At 37.2% G+C, this 19922-nt stretch overlaps 1 long non-coding RNA gene across 1 annotated transcript in view; it reads left to right on the forward strand.

Moving 5' to 3' along the window:
* Nucleotides 1-19922, forward strand: part of LOC309860161 — a 338031-nt gene that overhangs the window by 77455 nt on the left and 240654 nt on the right. The window lies entirely within an intron of this gene.

Consider the following 19922-nt stretch of genomic DNA (forward strand, 5'->3'; position numbering starts at 1 on the left):
ACAGACTGGAAGAGCTAGACATAATGTCCTGTAATGCCAAATAATGTAACCTCAAACTTTGACCTTTGGTGGGTGTTCGCTAATATAGCTATTAGATAAATTACAAATATGTGTCAATGAAAAAAATGTACATTTAAAATTTATAGCACTATTAAATATTAGAAATCAGGCTCCCGCCATAAAAAAAGAACAACAAATTAGTGCAATAAAATTTTTTTCTTAGATAACTTTACTTCAACTTTCATTTTAAATGGACCTATTCCAGGGGCACCTGGGTGGCTTAGCATGTTAAATATCTATCTTTGTGTCAGGTCATTTTACTAGGGTCCTGGGATCAAGCCCTACATGGGGCTCCCTGCTCGGTGGGGAGCCAGCATTCTTCCTCTGCCCCCTGTTCATGTTTACTCGCTCTCTCTCTTTCTCAAATATATAAACAAAATCTTGAAAAAAATGGCTCTATTCCATCTAATTCTAAGAAGCATTATTTATTTATTTATTTATCACCATATAATGTATTATTTGCCCCCGGGGTACATGTCTGTGAATCATCAGGCTTACACATTTCACAGCACTCACCATAGCACATACTCTTCCCAATGTCCATCAACCAGCCATCCTGTCCCTACACTCCCCCATCCCTAGCAACTGTTTGTTTTGTGAGATTAAGAATCTCTTATGGTTTGTCTCCCTCCTGATCCCATCTTATTTCATTTTATCCCTCCCGACTCCCTGCCCTGTCTCTCAAATTCTTCATATCAGAGAGATTATATGATAATTATCTTTCTCTGATTGACTTATTTCACCTAGCATAATACCCTCTAGTTCCATCCATATCATTGCAAGTGGCAAAATTTTGGTTTCTTTGATGGCTACATAGTATTCCTATATATATATATATACCAAATCTTCTTTATCCATTCATTTGTTGATGGATATCTAGGCTCATTACATAGATTGACTATTGTGGGCATTGCTGCTATAAACATTTGGGTGCATGTGCCCCTTCGGATCCCTACATTTGTATCTTTAGGGTAAATACCCAGTAGTGTGATTGCTGGGTCATAGGGTAGCTCTATTTTCAACTCTTTGAGGACCCTCCATGCTGTTTTCCTCAGTGGCTGCACCAGCTTGCATTCTCACCAACAGTGTAGGAGGGTTCCCCTTTCTCTGCATCCTCGCCAACCTCTGTCATTTCCTGACTTGTTAATTTTAGCCATTCTCACTGTGGTTTTGATTTATATTTCCATGATGGCGAGTGATGTTGAGTACTTTTTCATGTGTCTGTTGGCCATTTAGGTGTCTTCTTTTCTGTTCATGTCCTCTGCTCATTTCTTGATTGGATTATTTGTTCTTTGGGTGTTGAGTTTGATAAGTTCTTTGTAGATTTTGGATACTACCCCTTTATCTGATATGTCATTTGTGAATATCTTCTGACATTCTGTCAGTTTTCTTTTGGTTTTGTTGATTGTTTCCTTTGCTGTGCAAAAGCTTTGATCTTGATGAAGTCCCAATAGTTCATTTTTGCCCTTGCTTCCCTTGCCTTTGGTGAAGAAGTTCCTGTGGCTGAGGTCAAAGAGGTTGTTGCCTGTGTTCTCCTCAAGGATTTGGTGGATTTCTGTCTCACATTGAGGTCTTTCATCCATTTGGAGTCTGTTTTTGTGTGTGGTGTAAAGAAAAGGTCCAGTTTCATTCTTCTTAATGTGGCCATCCAATTTTCCCAACACCGTTTTTTGAAGAGACTTTTTTCCATTGGACATTCTTTCCTGCTTTGGCAAAGATTAGTTGACCGTAGAGTTGAGGGTCTATTTCTGGTCTCTCTATTCTGTTCCATTGATCTATATGCCTGTTTTTGTGCCAGTACTGTCTTGATGATGACAACTTTGTAATAGAGCTTGAAGTCTACAATTGTGATGCCACCAACTTTGGCTTTCTTTTTCAAATTCCTCTGGCTATTTGGGGTCTTTTCTGGTTCCATATAAATTTTAAGATTATTTGTTCCTTTTCTTTGAGAAAAATTGATGATATTTGATAGGGATTGCATTAAATGTATAGATAGATTTAGGTAGGACAGACATTTTCACAATATTTGTTCTTCTACTCCATGAGCCTGGAACATTTTCCATTTCTTTTTGTCTTTCTCAATTTCTTTCATGAGTACTTTATATAGTTTTGTGAGCACAGATTCTTTGGGTCTTTGGTTAGGTTTATTCCTAGGTGTCTAATGGTTTTCAGTGCAATTGTAAATGGGATCAACTCCTTAATTTCTCTTTTTTTCTGTTTTGTTGTTGGTGTATAGAAATGCAACTGACTTTTGTGCAATGATTTTATATCCTGACACTTTACTGAATTCCTGTATGAGTTCAAGCAGTTTTACATTGGAGTCTTATGGGTTTTCTACATAAAGTATCATATCATCATCATCTGCAAAGAGTGAGAATTTGACTTCTTCTTTGCTGATTTGGGTGTCTTTTCTTTTCTTTTTGTTGTCTGATTGCTGAGGCTAGGACTTCTAGTACTATGTTGAATAACAGTGGTGATAGTGGACATCCCTGGCATGTTCCTGACCTTAGGGGAAAAGCTGTCAGTTTTTGTCCATTGAGAATGATATTCGCTGTGGGTTTTTCATAGATAGCTTTGATGATATTGAGGTATGTACCCTCTATCCCTACACTGTGAAGAATTTTGATCAAGAAAGGATGCTGTACTTTGTAAAATGTCTTTTCAGCGTCTATTGAGAGTATCATATAGTTCTTTTTCTTTCTTTTACTAATGTATTGTATCACATTGATTGATTTGTGGATGATGAACCAAACTTGCAGCCCAGGAATAAATCCCAGTTGGTCGTGGTGAATAATCCTTCTAATGTCTTCTTGGATCCTATTGGCTAGTATTTTGGTGAGAATTTTTGCATCCAAGTTCATCAAGGGTACTGGTCTGTAATTCTCCTTTTTGATGGGATCTTTGGTTTTGGGATCATGGTAATGCTGGCCTCATAAAATGAGTTTGGAAGTTTTCCTCCCATTTCTATTTTTGGAACAGTTTGAGGAGATTAAGTATTAATTCTTCTTTAAATGTTTGGTAGAATTCCTGTGGGAAGCCATCTGACCCTGGGCTCTTGTTGTTGGGAGATTTTTTATGACATTACTTGTTCAATCCCATTACTGATTATGGGTCTGTTCAGGTTTTTTATTTCTTCCTGGTTCAGTTTTAGTAGTTTATATGTCTCTAGGAATTCATCCATTTCTTCCAGATTGTCAAATTTGGTTTTGTATAGTTGCTCATAATATGTTTTTATAATTGTTTGTATTTCTTTGGTGCTGGTTGTGATCTCTCCTTTCATTCATGATTTCATTAATTTGGGTCCTTTCTCTTTTCTTTTTGATTTAAGTCTGGCCAGGGGTTTATCAGTCTTATTAATTCTTTAAAGAATCAGCTCCTAGTTTCATTGTTCTATTTTTCTTTTGGTTCCTATTTCATTGATTTCTACTTGATCTTTATTATTTTTCTTCTCCTCCTGGGTTTAGGGTTTCTTTGCTGTTCTTTTTTCAGCTCCTTTAGGTGTAGGGATAGGTTGTATACTTGAGAGCTTTCTTGTTTCTTGAGAAAGGCTTGTATTGCTATATACTTGCCTCTCAGGACCACATTTGCTGTGTCCCAAAGATTTTGAATAGTTGTGTTTTCCTTTTTATTTGTTTATATGATTTTTAAAAATTCCTCTTTAATTTCCTAGTTGACAATTCATTCTTTAGGAGGATGTTCTTTAGCCTCCATGTATATGGGTTCTTTCCAAATTTCCTCTTGTGGTTGAGTTCTAGTTTCAAAGCATTGTGGTCTGAAAATATGCATGGAATGATCCAAATCTTTTGGTACCAGTTGAGACCTGATTTGTGACCCAGAATGTGATTTATTCTGGAGAATGTTCCATGTGCACTAGAGAAGAATGTGTATTCTGCTATTTTGGGATGGAATGTTCTAAATATATGTGATGTCCATCTTGTCCAGTGTGTCATTTAAAGCCTTTATTTCCTTGTTGATTTTTTGTTTAGGTGATCTATCCATTTCAGTGGGGGGGGGGTGTTAAAGTCCCCTACTATTATTGTATTTTTTGAGGTATTTCTTTGATTTTGTTATTAATTGGTTTATATAATTGGCTTCTCCCATGTTGGGGCATAGATATTTAAAATTGTTAGATCTTCTTGTTGGACAGAACTTTTAAGTATGCTATAATGTTCTTTCTCATTTCTTATTATAGTCTTTGGTTGAAAATCTAATTGATCTGATGTAAGGATTGCTACCCCAGCTTTATTCTGATGTCCATTAGCATGGTAAATTGTTTTCCACTCCCTCACTTTAAAACTGGAGGTGTCTTTGTGTCCAAAATTAGTTTCTTGTAGACAGCATATCAATGGGTCTTGTTTTTTTATCCATTCTGATACCTTGTGTCTTTTGATTGGGGCATTTATCCCATTTACATTCAGGATAACTATTGAAAGATATGAATTTAGTGCCATTGTATTGCCTATAAGGTGACTATTACTGTATATTATCTCTCTTCCTTTTTGGTCTCTTACTTCTAGGCTCTCTCTTTGCTTAGAGGACCCCTTTCAATATTTTGTAGGGCTGTTTTGGTGTTTGCAAATTCTTTTAATTTGTGTTTGTCCTAGAAGCTTTTATCTCTCCTTCTATTTTCAGCGACATCCTAGCTGGATATAGTATTCTTGGCTGCATATTTTCCTCATTTAATGCTCTGAATATATGATGCCAGTCCTTTCTGGCCTTCCAGAAGGATAAGCCTGCTGCCAATCTAATATTTCTACCATTGTATGTTACAGACCTCTTGTCCTGAGCTGCTTTCAGGATTTTCTCTTTGTTACCGAGACTTGTAAGTTTTACTATTAGATGATTTCATTGATTTTGATTTTTTTTATTTTATCAGATTTGATTAGATTATTGATATTATTGATTTCTGTGCCTCCTAGATTTTGATGCTTGTTCTCTTCACCAAATTAGGGATATTCTGTGCTATAATTTGCTCCAGTATACCTTCTGCCTCTCTCTCTCTTTCTTCTTCTTCTGGGATCCCAATTATTCTAATATTGCTTTGTCTTATGCTATCACTTATTTCTCAAATTCTCCCCTTGTGTTCCAGTAGTTGTTTGTCTTTCTTTGCTCAGCTTCTTTATTCTTCATCATTTGGTCTTCTATATCACTAATTCTCTCTTCTACCTCATTTATCCTATCAATAAGAGCCTCTATTTCCTATTGCACCTCATTAATAGCTTTTTTGATTACAACTTGGTTAGGTTTTAGTTTTTTTATTTCTTCAGAAATGGATTTTATTTCCCTAAAAAGGGATTCTCTAGTATCTTCCATGCTTTTTTTGAGCACAGCTACCACCTTGATAATCATTATTCTGAACTCTAGTTCTGACATATTACCAGTGTCTGTACTGATTATGTCCCTAGCTGTCAGTACTGTCTCTCTCCCTCTTTTTTTTTTTTTTTTAGTGGTGAGTTTTTCTGCCTTGTCATTTTATCTAGATAAGAAAAGATGAATGAGAGGAGACTACTAAAAGGGTAGTGATGACCCTAGAAAAATATACACTAACCAAATCAGAAGAGACCCAAAACCAGGGGGAAAGGAAAGGGTGAAAAAAAAGAAAAAAAGATATATAATACTGGTTAATAGAACAGAGCCACACACCTGATTTGGGGCATATTTTAGTCTGTTAGAAGAAACTACCTCCCAAAATTTTAAAGAAGAAAAAACTTTATACACACACACACACACACACACACATAAGGGTAAACACGATGAAAGATGGAATGTTACTATAAAGATGAAAATTTAAAAAATTATAAAAGAATAATTAATAAGATAAGAAGTTGGTTGAAAAAAGAGAAGAAAAAAAAGAGGAGAGAATGTGCTCAGGGTGGAGACTAGAACAAAGCCACATGCTAGATTTAGGGTATATTTTGATCTATTAGAAGAAACAGTGTCCCAAAATTAAACACACACACACACACACACACACACACACACACACACACACACACACATATATATATATATATATATATATGTTTAAGTTTAAGTTTAAATACAAGGAAGGGATAAAATATGACTATAACAATGAAAATTTAAAAATATTTTAAAAAAAGTATTGATAAGATAAAATGGTTAAAATGTTAAAATAAGAAAGAGGAAAAATTTTAAAAAATAGAGTAATAAAAAAATAAAATTAAAAAAAATTTAAGTTTGAAAGACTGAAGGATGATGGGCGAAGAGCCATGAATTCTGTGTTGCTTTCTCCTAGTTCTGGAGTCCTGCATTTCTCATTGATCGGGGAACTTGGTCTTGACTGGGTGTTCTTGCTGATCTTCTGGGTGAGGGGCCTGTTGTAGTGATTCTCAAATGTCTTTGCCCACGGTGGAATTGCACCACACTTACCAGGGGCCAGCCTAAGGAGTCTGCTCCGTTTTGCTCTCGGTAGCGTTTGTTCCCTGAAAGCTTTCCATACAGCTTTGGAGAATGGGAATGAAAATGATGGCTTCCCAATCTCCATCCCATAGGACCTGAGAGCTCAGGGCCCTACTCCTAATGCACCCTCAAAGAAAAGCAGTCAGTCTCTCCCATCTCCCTTGTCTCCGGCCACACTCCTAGCTCACCCAGCCCATGACTGAACATTTCTATCCCTAGTGCACAGCCCCGTTTGGAGTCTCTAAACCCAGCACATTCCTGCAGCATGCTCTCCCAATGCTCCTCCTGGAGGAGAAAGGAAGGGGTCTCCCTGGATCTGCCACTTGTAGGGTCCCTGCTTGAAGAGCATGAGCTCAGAGCCCTCTCTTCAGCTCTGTCTCTGCAGCCGTCTTCCCTGTTGCGATACCTGGAAGATCTACCAGACTCAGGCACCCCTGATCTTTCTGTGACCCTGCCGGTCCTGGGACCACACTGTCTCCATGAGAGCTCCACCCCCCATTTAGCCCCTGGAGTGATGTCCCTCAGTGGAACAGAGTTTTAAAAGTGCTAATTTTGTGCTCCACTGCTTTATCACTTGCTGGGAGCCGGTCCCTCCCCCTGCAGTCTATCTTCCTATATATCACCTCGGATTCACTTCTCTGCACATCCTACCTTCCAGAAAATGGTTGCTTTTCTGTTCCTAGAATTGCTGCCCTTCTTCTCTTCTGTCTCCTGTTGTGATTGTAGGTGTTCAGATGGTTTGATAACTGTCTAACTGAATTCCTGGGACCTGATGATATTTAGATCCTGTAGTCCTCCACCATCTTGCTCTTCCTCCCTCCAAGAAGCATTTTAATTCACATTTCATAGTTGCCATTGGAGATATATATTTTGAGTTGAGAAATCTGATAAGAATAAGCATAGGAAAGATATTGAACATGATGAATTTTGTGATTGTCACTTACATGATGAACTGCTATGAGTCTCCAAGTAAAGCTAAGTCTTAACTTTCTTTTTGTGTTTTAAAAGCACTCTTTAAAATACCCTGCCTGTCACATATATGTTTAACATTTCAATGTTTTTAGACAAACTATAAATATAACAAGGATGGAGTTTATCAATATTATGGTTAGGAATCAGAAAACTAGCCATTGTTCCCATTCTGGGTAGTAACCAATGGGTAAACACTGTATCAGTTTTGGAGTCACATCAATGAGAAAACAGATGGAAAAGTACATGTTTAACACATATTGCCCACATCGAAGTTCTCTGATAGAGGCTGGATTTGAGGAAGCAAATTAAGCATGATTGTGTCTTATGAATTAATATATTCTGGCCCTTTTGGAGTATATAGAACCCAAGTTCTTCTCAGCTATGCTGATCACAGGTCTGCCTCATAATCTGCCTTGTGTGCTTCACACAGCACAAAATGACATGAATGATTGACACTTTTACTTCTAATGCCCATTTTCATGCTTTTGCTAAATTAAAGAGGTATAAAGATTAGAGGTTGCTTTTTCTCTTTAAGGCATAGGAAATTTGTAATGTGAAAATTTTTTCCCATTGTCTGTGAGTTCTCTACAATATGATTAAGTAAATTATGTTTCCTTTCTTGGAGATAATGAAAGAGGAGAGAGCATGCTGCTCATTTTTTCATTGAGATATAATTGACATAATGTTATATTACTTAGGTATACAGTGTAATCATTCAGTACTTATATATATAGCAAAATGATTGACACAGTAAGTCCAGTTAACATCTGTCACCATACAGTTATAAAATTTTTTTCTTGTTGAAGAGGCTGTCTTTTTTCCATTGGACATTCTTTCCTGCTTTGTCGAAGATTAGTTGACCATAGATTTGAGGGTCTATTTCTGGGTGCTGGGAAAATTGGACAGCCACATGCAGAAAAATGAAATTGGACCATTTCCTTACACCACACACAAAAATAGACTCAAAATGGATGAAGGACCTCAATGTGTGAAAGGAATCCATCAAAATCCTTGAGGAGAACACAGGCAGCAACCTCTTCGACCTCAGCCGCAGCAACATCTTCCTAGGAACAACGCAAAAGGCAAGGGAAGCAAGGGAAAATATGAACTATTGGGATTTCATCAAGATCAAAAGCTTTTGCACAGCAAAGGAAACAGTTAACAAAATCAAAAGACAACTGACAGAATGGGAGAAGATATTTGCAAACGACATATCAGATAAAGGACTAGTGTCCAGAATCTATAAAGAACTTAGCAAACTCAACACCCAAAGAACAAATAATCCAGTCAAGAAATGGGCAGAGGACATGAACAGACATTTCTGCAAAGAAGACATCCAGATGGCGAACAGACACATGAAAAAGTGCTCCATATCACTCGGCATCAGGGAAATACAAATCAAAACCACAATGCGATATCACCTCACTCCAGTCAGAATGGCTAAAATCAACAAGTCAGGAAATGACAGATGCTGGCGAGGATGCAGAGAAAGGGGAACCCTCCTACACTGTTGGTGGGAATGCAAGCTGGTGCAGCCACTCTGGAAAACAACATGGAGGTTCCTCAAAATGTTGAAAATAGAACTGCCCTATGACCCAGCAATTGCACTATTGGGTATTTACCCTAAAGATACAAATGTAGTGATCCAAAGGGGCACATGCACCCGAATGTTTATAGCAGAAATTTCCACAATAGCCAAACTATGGAAAGAACCTAAATGTCCATCAACAGATGAATGGATCAAGAAGACGTGGTATATATACACAATGGAATACTATGCAGCCATCAAAAGAAATGAAATCTTGCCATTTGCAACAACATGGATGGAGCTAGAGCGTATCATGCTTAGCGAAATAAGTCAAGCAGAGAAAGACAACTATCATATGATCTCCCTGATATGAGGAAGTGGTGATGCAACATGGGGGCTTAAGTGGGTAGGAGAAGAATAAATGAAAGAAGATGGGATTGGGAGGGAGACAAACCATAAGTGACTCTTAATCTCACAAAACAAACTGAGGGTTGCTGGGGGGAGGGGGTTTGGGAGAAGTGGGTGGGATTATGGACATTGGGGAGGGTATGTGATTTGGTGAGTGCTGTGAAGTGTGTAAACCTGGTGATTCACAGACCTGTACCCCTGGGGATAAAAATATATGTTTATAAAAAATAAAAAATTAAAAAAAAAAAGATTATAAAAAAAATTTTTTTTTCTTGTGATGAAAACTTTCAAGGTCTACTCTCCTAGCTACTTTTAAATATGCAATATGGTATTAACTCTAGTCACTAGGCTGTGCATCACAACACCCTGATTTATTTAATGACTGGAAATTGGTATGTTTTTGAGCCCCCTTCACCCATTTCACCCACCTCTTGACTCAGGGAACCACCACTCTGTTCTCTGTATCCAAGAGCTCTGTTTTTTGTTTTGTTTTGTGTTTTAGACTCTACATATAAGTGCGATCATAAGGTATTTATCTTCTTCTGTCTTACTTCACTTAACGTAAAGCCCTCAAAGTCCATCCCTGTTGTCCCAGTGGTATTCCATTGGGCATGTGTACCATATTTTCCTTATTCATTTGTCCACTGATGAACATTTTGATTACTGTGAATACTGCAGTTGATCGTGAAAACACAGGTATATCTTTGAGCTAATGATTTTGTTTCCTTTGGATATACCCAAAGATGGGATTTCTGGGTCATATGGTAGTTCTGTTTTCAATTTCTTGAGGAACTTCAATGCTGTTTTGCAGAGTGACTGTACCAGTTTACATTTCTTCCAACAGTGTACAAAAGTTCCCCTATTTTCCACATCCTCACCAGCATTTGTTATTGCTTATCTTTTTCTTTTTTTTTTTTATTTAATTCCAGGAGTTAACATGTAGGGTTACATTATTTTCAGGTATAATATACAGTGATTCAGGAATTTCATACATCACCCAGTGCTTGGCTGGACAAGTGTATACCTTAACCCCTTTGCCTATTTTACCATCCCCCCCTCCACCCACTTCCTGTTTGGTGTTATTGCTTGTCTTTTTTATAATAGGCATAATAAGAAATGTGAGGTGATATCTCATTGTGGTTTTGATGTACATTTCCCTGGGCACCTTTATATGTACCTGTTGGCCATTTGTATGTCTTTGGAAAATGTTTGTGTAGGTCCTTTGTCCATTTTTAAAAATTGGCTTATTTTTTGCTATTGTGTTGTATTATTTCCTTGTGTATTTTGGATAAATATTTATCAGAAAATTTGTTTGGAAATATTTCCTCTCACTGCATAGATTGTCATTTCATTGATAGGTTCTTTTGTTGTGAAAAAGCTTTTTAGTTTGATATAGTACCAATTGATCATTTTTGCATTTGTTGCCTTTGCTTTTGGTGTCAAAAAGTCATTGCTAAGGCCAGTGTTAAGAAGCTTACTCTCGAAGTTTCCTTTGAAGAGCTTTATAGTTTAATTTCAAAATTAATCCATTTTGAGTTAATTTTTGTGCATGGTAAGATAAGGGTCCAGTTTCATTCTTTTGGATGTAGATCCATTTTTCCAACACCGTTTATTGAAGAGACGAGCCTTTCACTGTTGTATATTCTCACCTGTTTTGTTCACTATTAATTGGCCAAATAGGCTATTAATTTAGTAATTTAGTCATGGTGCATGTTATGGACTGACTTGTGATCCCTCCCAAATTCACATGTTGAAGCCCTAGCCACCAGAGCCTCAGAATATGCCTATATTTGGAGGATTATATATGACTATATTTATTTAAAGAAATAATTAAGTTAAAATGAGGTCATTAGGGTATGCCCTAATCCAATGTGACTTTTTTCTCACAGTTCTGCAAACTAAAATTCATTCGTTTTAGTTATCTCTTTTGGTATCTTGTTATGGAAGCTCTAGCAAACTAATACAGTGAGGAAGATTTCAATTTGCCTTCTCCTCTATGACACATCTTACCACACGGGTTAAGGAATCTGTTCAGCATTGTGCCAGCTACCAATGAGTCTCACAATTATAAAATCAGGCCTAAGAACAGTGTATCCATGGGTCACTTAGCTCCCTGTAAGCCAGACTTGAACCATAATTTCATTTTATCAACTAATCTCCATGCTCTGCCATTCTAACAGGGGACCATGGTGACCCTTTGAAATTTTGGATTGTGATGTCATTTTAGGTACAGTGTCTAATAGTCTTGGAAAAAAATCTAGTGTATGGTTATAACCCAAGTTCATATATATCCCTAAATCCTTAAGAGTGCAAATTGAGGAAATTACTACAAAACCAACTGTTTACTGAGGACAGTATAGAGCATTTTAAACTCATTGAGTAGTTTCATATTTCACATCATTGTTGTAATATTTATTTATTTCAAGATTTTATTTATTTATTTGTTGGAGAGAGAATGAGACAGAGAGAGTGTATGTGCACACAAGCAGGGAAAGCAGCAGGCAGAGGGAGAAGCAGACTCCCAGTTGAGCAAGGAGCCTGATGCAGGACTGGATCCCAGGACACTGGGATCATGACCTGAGCTGAAGGCAGACACTTAACTGACTGAGCCACCCAGACATCCCCACATCACTGTTTTTGTTTTGTTTTGTGTTTTAAAGATTTTTGTTTATTTATTTGACAAGCAGAGATCACAAGTGGGCAGAGGAGCAGACAGAGGGAGAGAGAGGAAGAAGCAGGCTCCCTGTGGAGCAGAGAGCCCGATGGGGGGCTCAATCCCAGGACCCTGGGATCATGACCTGAGCTGAAGGCAGAGACTTTAACCCACTGCGCCACCCAAGCACCCCCTATATCATTGTTTTGAATATGCTCCTAGAATCCCACTTTTTTCTTAATGACATCCAGGCATCTCTCATAACTTCTGGAATCTCAAAGCTAGAATTAGTCTTTTCTATTATTTTTGGTCTAGTACCAGTTAAAACTCTGAAATCATATTTAATTCAAGTATCTTAAGGTCCTCATCAGTGTAGACTAGACATCTGCTTATAGATCTGGAAGTATGGAGAAGGCATTTTCTGTTCCAATTCAAACTCTTGGCATCTGGAATAAACAGTGGGATATGTGTATGATCCATTTCTGAGACATTTTCTTTGCTTATGATAGATATAGGCTGCTAGATAAGAAGGAAACTGTGTACCCCTCCCCATTAGCTATTATCATCAACTCCTTGTTGGTTTGGCTGCAACTGATAAAATGCTGATTTCCACTGAGTAAAAAGGTATTTGGTGTTGGTGCTTTTCTGGGGAGAGAGTAATTATGTAAGTTTTAAGGAAGGACTCTGTTCTATGGTCTTCCCATTATATACTTTGATCCAGCTACTTTAAACCTGTTGTCCCGTTAGCTCCTGTCAGAACAATCCACCCTATTCCTTTCCCTCTTTTGGTAAGAAGACTCTTGGTTAAGATAGTAGAAGATGACTCAGGCCCAGGTGCTTTCTGCAATGTTCACTTGTCCTTCATACTTTCTACAGGTAATAACAATCATGTAGGTTTCCCTCTTTACTCTTTCACTTTTATATCCATGTCCTATTTCACGTTTCTTCTGCTCATTGAATCCCAGATGTAGATCACCAAGTTATAAGCAGCTGTCCAAATAGGAAAGAGATTTCAGTCTTCTCTTCCTCCTGGCATTCCCAATATTTAGTTAGGAGTGATAGGCCTGAAGCCTTTTGTTATCAAACAGGGAAACTGTGCTTGCCCCCTGCTGCTTTTGAGGAGGGCATCACCTCTCACATTGTATTGTATTCACTTGGTAATAGTTGATGACCACAAATACTACAACCTTCTTCCCTTTTCATTTTTATTTTGGCTAGTGTTTGGGTGGCAGGAATAGAGTGATAAAAGGTTTTATGAAACCTATGTTGTAGAAAATCTCTTGTGTGTATTGAGATTAATCATGCTGTGCTGCTACCCCTTTTAATTCACAATATAAGATATTACTCATCACTTCCTTAAGAAAGAAAAATCCCTCTCCTCATTCTGTTACTCACCAAAGTTTAGAATGACTGAAGATAAGGAGTGGCATCATATAATAGGAAATGAAGAATTATGAGCTGAAATATAAGATACAGTGGTTCAGATTTAGATGTTTATTAAATTTACATTAATGACCTTGAATGTCATCTCTCTCTGTGTCCACACCTTCTTCCATGTGAATTTGGAGTTTTTCCTCACTAAAAAAATTGAAGGCTAAGATGATTTCCTTGCTTCTTCTTTTTCTGTCCGCCCATAATCCAAGGGGATGTTAGAAAAAGTGATGCAAGTTTGAAATCGCATTTACCTCTGAGGTTCACTGTTTTAAAATTATATTTTTGACAAGTTGAATATGTAATGGTCATAACTCAGAGAAGTTCCTTTTTATGAAATGCTTTATAACTGATTGGGTTAGGTTTCACCGGTCGATATATTTGTCAAATTTCATTGAACTGTATCTTTACGACGAGTGCATTTTACTGTATGTTTATAATACTACACCAAAAAACAATAAACTGCCAAAAGTAATCTATTACCTTTTTTCAGTCTTGCTAAAATTAGATTATTTCCTGTTCTGGTTAAGTATGTTAGTGATTTATTTATCTATTGATAAAAAATTGTCTTAAACATTGGCTTTTTAACCTGGCTTTAAACAAGTATTTATAGTATCACATGGTTTGTTGGGGTTCAGGAATTTGCGACAAGTTTATCTGGGTGGTTTCTGGGTCTGAAGAGGTTGATGTCAAGTTATTGGCCACTGGAGCTAAAGTCTTGGTAGTGGTGTGAATCTGAGGAGTGATTTCTCTAGTTCCAGTCAAGCTGATGCTGATTGCTGACTGGAGGTCTAAGTTTCTCATCATGTGGTCTTCACCTTAGTGTCCTTGCATTGTGATAGCTGGCTATCCATGACAGGGAGAAAAAGAAGCCACATTGCATCTTACTAATTATTTTGGGAAATTTTTGAGGTCTTAATTATGTTGTGGAAATTGAAGAAATATGAACTTCAAATATTTCTCATCCATTCTTTCTTCCCCTTCTTGTATTCTGAAACATGTTTTAGAAAACTTCGTATTTTTTGCTGTTCTTGGATGACTGTCCCAGTGTTTTTCATTGATTTTCCCTTTGTGTTTCATTGGGATAATTTCCAGTTAACATTCTTTAAGTTAGTGGATTCTTTGCTTAACTGTGTTGAGTTGAAAATGAGCCCTTTCAGAGACGTTTTTCATCTTTTCTACAGTGTTTTATTTCTAGAATGTACAATCAATCTAAAGAATGTAAACCATTATTTGTTCAAATAAGTGTTTTGTCTTATTTTTTGTCCACCAACAGTAGGTAATTACAGGGTTGCATGAATTTTTTCTACTACTTACTGATGCTATGTTCATTTGCTTTCTAATATTTTCCTTTCTGGGCTTTGTTATGGATAGCAATTATTGCTATGTCTTCCAGTTCACTAATATTTTCTTGTATTCATCATATTCAATATGTTTTTATGTCTAGAAGTTAAATTGGTGTATTTTTATATTTTCCACGACTCTCCTTAACATGCTCTTACTTTTCTCTTAACTTTTAGAACATATGGACAATATTAATAACTTACTGACTGTTGGTGGCTACTAATTCTATCATTTCCATTGTGCAGTGTCTTCAGTGAACAAGAACATTTTAAAATAGTTTTCACAAATTATAACATTAAAACCTTAAAATAATTCCATGAGAATAGTTTTTATTATGAATTAGAAAACTGAGTGTTACAAAGAATAAGAACCATACAAGATATCACTTAGTGTGTAACTTCTAACCTGTATATTGCACCCAACTATATAATTCCAATGAAACAACTTACATTTTTTTCTTCCTTATTTAGGTATATTTTATATTACCAACAAAACAATTAACAAATTATCTTTTTTTAAAGATTTTATTTAATTTATTTGACAGAGAGATCACAAGTAGGCAGAGAGGTAGGCAGAGAGAGAGGGGAAAGCAGGCTCCCTGCTGAGCAGAGAGCTGGATACAGGGCTTACTCACACTGAGATCATGACCTGGTTGAAGGCAGAGGCTTAACCCACTGAGCCACCCAGATGCCCCAACAAATTATCTTTTATCCCTTTCCAGTCAGTCTTCTGAGTTCGTAACTGCTTGCCTGTGTTCTATAACTGGGGCTAGTTTTATATCACCTTGAGTTTTATACAAATAGAATTCTGCTATATATATATATGATTTATTTCATTCAATATAGCATTTTGGGATTCATACATGTTAGGGCATGTAGAAGTGTTTACCAGTTGGCTAGTTGTGTGTATATTAAATTATGTCATACCATGGTCTGGATAAGGTAATTTTCTGATGATTAATAGGACTAAAGAATTCATTAGCCAGATATTAACATTATTGATAGAATATTAATTTGCTATAAAATGGCTATTTGTTTTATAATTTTTTTTTTATTTTTTATAAACATATATTTTTATCCCCAGGGGTACAGGTCTGTGAATCACCAGGTTTACACACTTCACAGCACTTACCAAAACACATACCCTCCCCAATGTCCATAACACCACCCCCTTCTCCCAGACCCCCTCCCCCCAGCAACCCTCAGTTTGTTTTGTGAGATTAAGAGTCACTTATGGTTTGTCTCCCTCCCAATCCCATCTTCTTTCATTTATTCTTCTCCCCATGTTGCATCACCACTTCCTCATATCAGGGAGATCATATGATAGTTGTCTTTCTCCGCTTGACTTATTTCGCTAAGCATGATACGCTCTAGCTCCATCCATGTTGTCGCAAATGGCAAGATTTCACTTCTTTTGATGGCTGCATAGTATTCCATTGTGTATATATACCACGTCTTCTTGATCCATTCATCTGTTGATGGACATCTCGATTCTTTCCATAGAATGGCTATTGTGGAAATTTCTGCTATAAATATTCGAGTACACGTGCCCCTTTGGATCACTACGTTTGTATCTTTAGGGTAAATACCCAATAGTGCAATTGCTGGGTCATAGGGCAGTTCTATTTTCAACATTTTGAGGGACCTCCATGCTGTTTTCCAGAGAGGTTGCACCAGCTTGCATTCCCACCAACAGTGTAGGAGGGTTCCCCTTTCTCTGCATCCTCGCCAGCATCTGTCATTTCCTGACTTGTTGATTTTAGCCATTCTGACTGGTGTGAGGTGATATCGCATTGTGGTTTTGATTTGTATTTCCCTGATGCCGAGTGATATGGAGCACTTTTTCATGTGTCTGTTCGCCATCTGGATGTCTTCTTTGCAGAAATGTCTGTTCATGTCCTCTGCCCATTTCTCGATTGGATTATTTGTTCTTTGGGTGTTGAGTTTGCTAAGTTCTTTATAGATTCTGGACACTAGTCCTTTATCTGATATGTCGTTTGCAAATATCTTCTCCCATTCTGTCAGTTGTCTTTTGATTTTGTTAACTGTTTCCTTTGCTGTGCAAAAGCTTTTGATCTTGATGAAATCCCAATAGTTCATTTTTTCCCTTGCTTCCCTTGCCTTTTGCGTTGTTCCTAGGAAGATGTTGCTGTGGCTGAGGTCGAAGAGGTTGCTGCCTGTGTTCTCCTCAAGGATTTTGATGGATTCCTTTCACACATTGAGGTCCTTCATCCATTTTGAGTCTATTTTCGTGTGTGGTGTAAGGAAATGGTCCAATTTCATTTTTCTGCATGTGGCTGTCCAATTTTCCCAGCACCATTTATTGAAGAGGCTGTCTTTTTTCCATTGGACATTCTTTCCTGCTTTGTCGAAGATTAGTTGACCATAGAGTTGAGAGTCTATTTCTGGGCTCTCTATTCTGTTCCATTGATCTATGGGTCTGTTTTTGTGCCAGTACCATGCTGTCTTGATGATGACAGCTTTGTAATAGAGCTTAAAGTCCGGGATTGTGATGCCACCAACGTTGGCTTTCTTTTTCAATATCCCTTTAGCTATTCGAGGTCTTTTCTGGTTCCATATAAATTTTAGAATTATTTGTTCCATTTCTTTGAAAAAGATGGATGGTACTTTGATAGGAATTGCATTAAATGTGTAGATTGCTTTAGGTAGCATAGACATTTTCACAATATTTATTTTTCCAATCCAGGAGCATGGAACATTTTTCCATTTCTTTGTGTCTTCCTCAATTTCTTTCATGAGTACTTTATAGTTTTCTGAGTATAGATTCTGTGTCTCTTTGGTTAGGTTTATTCCTAGGTATCTTTTGGTTTTGGGTGCAATTGTAAATGGGATTGACTCCTTAATTTCCCTTTCTTCTGTGTTGCTGTTGGTGTAGAGAAATGCAACTGATTTCTGTGCATTGATTTTATATCCTGACACTTTACTGAATTCCTGTATAAGTTCTAGCAGTTTTGGAGTGGAGTCTTTTGGGTTTTCCACATAGAGTATCATATCATCTGCGAAGAGTGATAATTTGACTTCTTCTTTGCCGATTTGGATGCCTTTAATTTCATTTTGTTGTCTGATTGCTGAGGCTAGGACCTCTAGTACTATGTTGAATAGCAGTGGTGATAATGGACATCCCTGCCGTGTTCCTGACCTTAGCGGAAAAGCTTTCAGTTTTTCTCCATTGAGAATGATATTTGCGGTGGGTTTTTCATAGATGGCTTTGATGATATTGAGGTATGTGCCCTCTATCCCTACACTCTTCACTTTGAAGAGTTTTGATCAGGAAGGAATGCTGTACTTTGTCAAATGCTTTTTCAGCATCTATTGAGAGTATCATATGGTTCTTGTTCTTACTTTTATTGATGTGTTGTATCACATTGACTGATTTGCGGATGTTGAACCAACCTTGCAGCCCTGGAATAAATCCCACTTGGTCGTGGTGAATAATCTTTTTAATGTACTGTTGAATCCTATTGGCTAGTATTTTGTTGAGTATTTTCGCATCTGTGTTCATCAAGGATATTGGTCTATAGCTCTCTTTTTTGGTGGGATCCTTGCCTGGTTTTGGGATCAAGGTGATGCTGGCCTCATAAAATGAGTTTGGAAGTTTTCCTTCCATTTCTATTTTTTGGAACAGTTTCAGGAGAATAGGAATTAGTTCTTCTTTAAATGTTTGGTAGAATTCCCCCGGGAAGCCGTCTGGCCCTGGGCTTTTGTTTGTTTGGAGATTTTTAATGAATGTTTCAACCTCCTTACTGTTTATGGATCTGTTCAGGCTTTCTATTTCTTCCTGGTTCAGTTGTGGTAGTTTATATGTTTCTAGGAATGCATCCATTTCTTCCAGATTGTCAAATTTATTGCCGTAGAGTTGCTCATAGTATGTTCTTATAATAGTTTGTATTTCTTTGGTGTTAGTTGTGATCTCTCCTCTTTCATTCATGATTTTATTTATTGGGGTCCTTTCTCTTTTCTTTTTGATAAGTCTGGCCAGGGGTTTATCAATTTTATTAATTCTTTCAAAGAACCAGCTCCTACTTGCGTTGATTTGTTCTATTGTTTTTTTGGTTTCTATTTCATTGATTTCTGCTCTGATCTTTATGATTTCTCTTCTCCTGCTAGGCTTAGGGTTTCTTTCTTGTTCTTTCTCCAGCTCCTTTAGGTGTAGGGTTAGATTGTGTACCTGAGACCTTTCTTGTTTCTTGAGAAAGGCTTGTACCGCTATATATTTTCCTCTCAGGACTGCCTTTGTTGTGTCCCACAGATTTTGAACCGTTGTATTTTCATTATCATTTGTTTCCATGATTTTTTTCAATTCTTCTTTAATTTCCCGGTTGACCCATTCATTCTTTAGAAGGATGTTGTTTAGTCTCCATGTATTTTGGTTCTTTTCAAACTTCCTTTTGTGGTTGAGTTCTAGCTTTAGAGCATTGTGGTCTGAAAATATGCAGGGAATGATCCCAATCTTTTGATACCGGTTGAGTCCTGATTTAGGACCGAGGATGTGATCTATTCTGGAGAATGTTCCATGTGCACTAGAGAAGAATGTGTATTCTGTTGCTTTGGGATGAAATGTTCTGAATATATCTGTGATGTCCATCTAGTCCAGTGTGTCGTTTAAGGCCTTTATTTCCTTGCTGATCTTTTGCTTGGATGATCTGTCCATTTCAGTGAGGGGAGTGTTAAAGTCCCCTACTATTATTGTATTATTGTTGATGTGTTTCTTTGATTTTGTTATTAATTGGTTTATATAGTTGGCTGCTCCCACGTTGGGGGCATAGATATTTAAAATTGTTAAATCTTCTTGTTGGACAGACCTTTTGAGTATGATATAGTGTCCTTCCTCATCTCTTATTATAGTCTTTGGCTTAAAATCTAATTGATCTGATATAAGGATTGCCACTCCTGCTTTCTTCTGATGTCCATTAGCATGGTAAATTCTTTTCCACCCCCTCACTTTAAATCTGGAGGTGTCTTCGGGCTTAAAATGAGTTTCTTGGAGGCAACATATAGATGGGTTTTGTTTTTTTATCCATTCTGATACCCTGTGTCTTTTGACAGGGGCATTTAGTCCATTAACATTCAGGGTAACTATTGAGAG

Source organism: Mustela nivalis (assembly GCF_964662115.1).
Source record: "Mustela nivalis genome assembly, chromosome: 2".
Classification (NCBI taxonomy): domain Eukaryota; kingdom Metazoa; phylum Chordata; class Mammalia; order Carnivora; family Mustelidae; genus Mustela; species Mustela nivalis.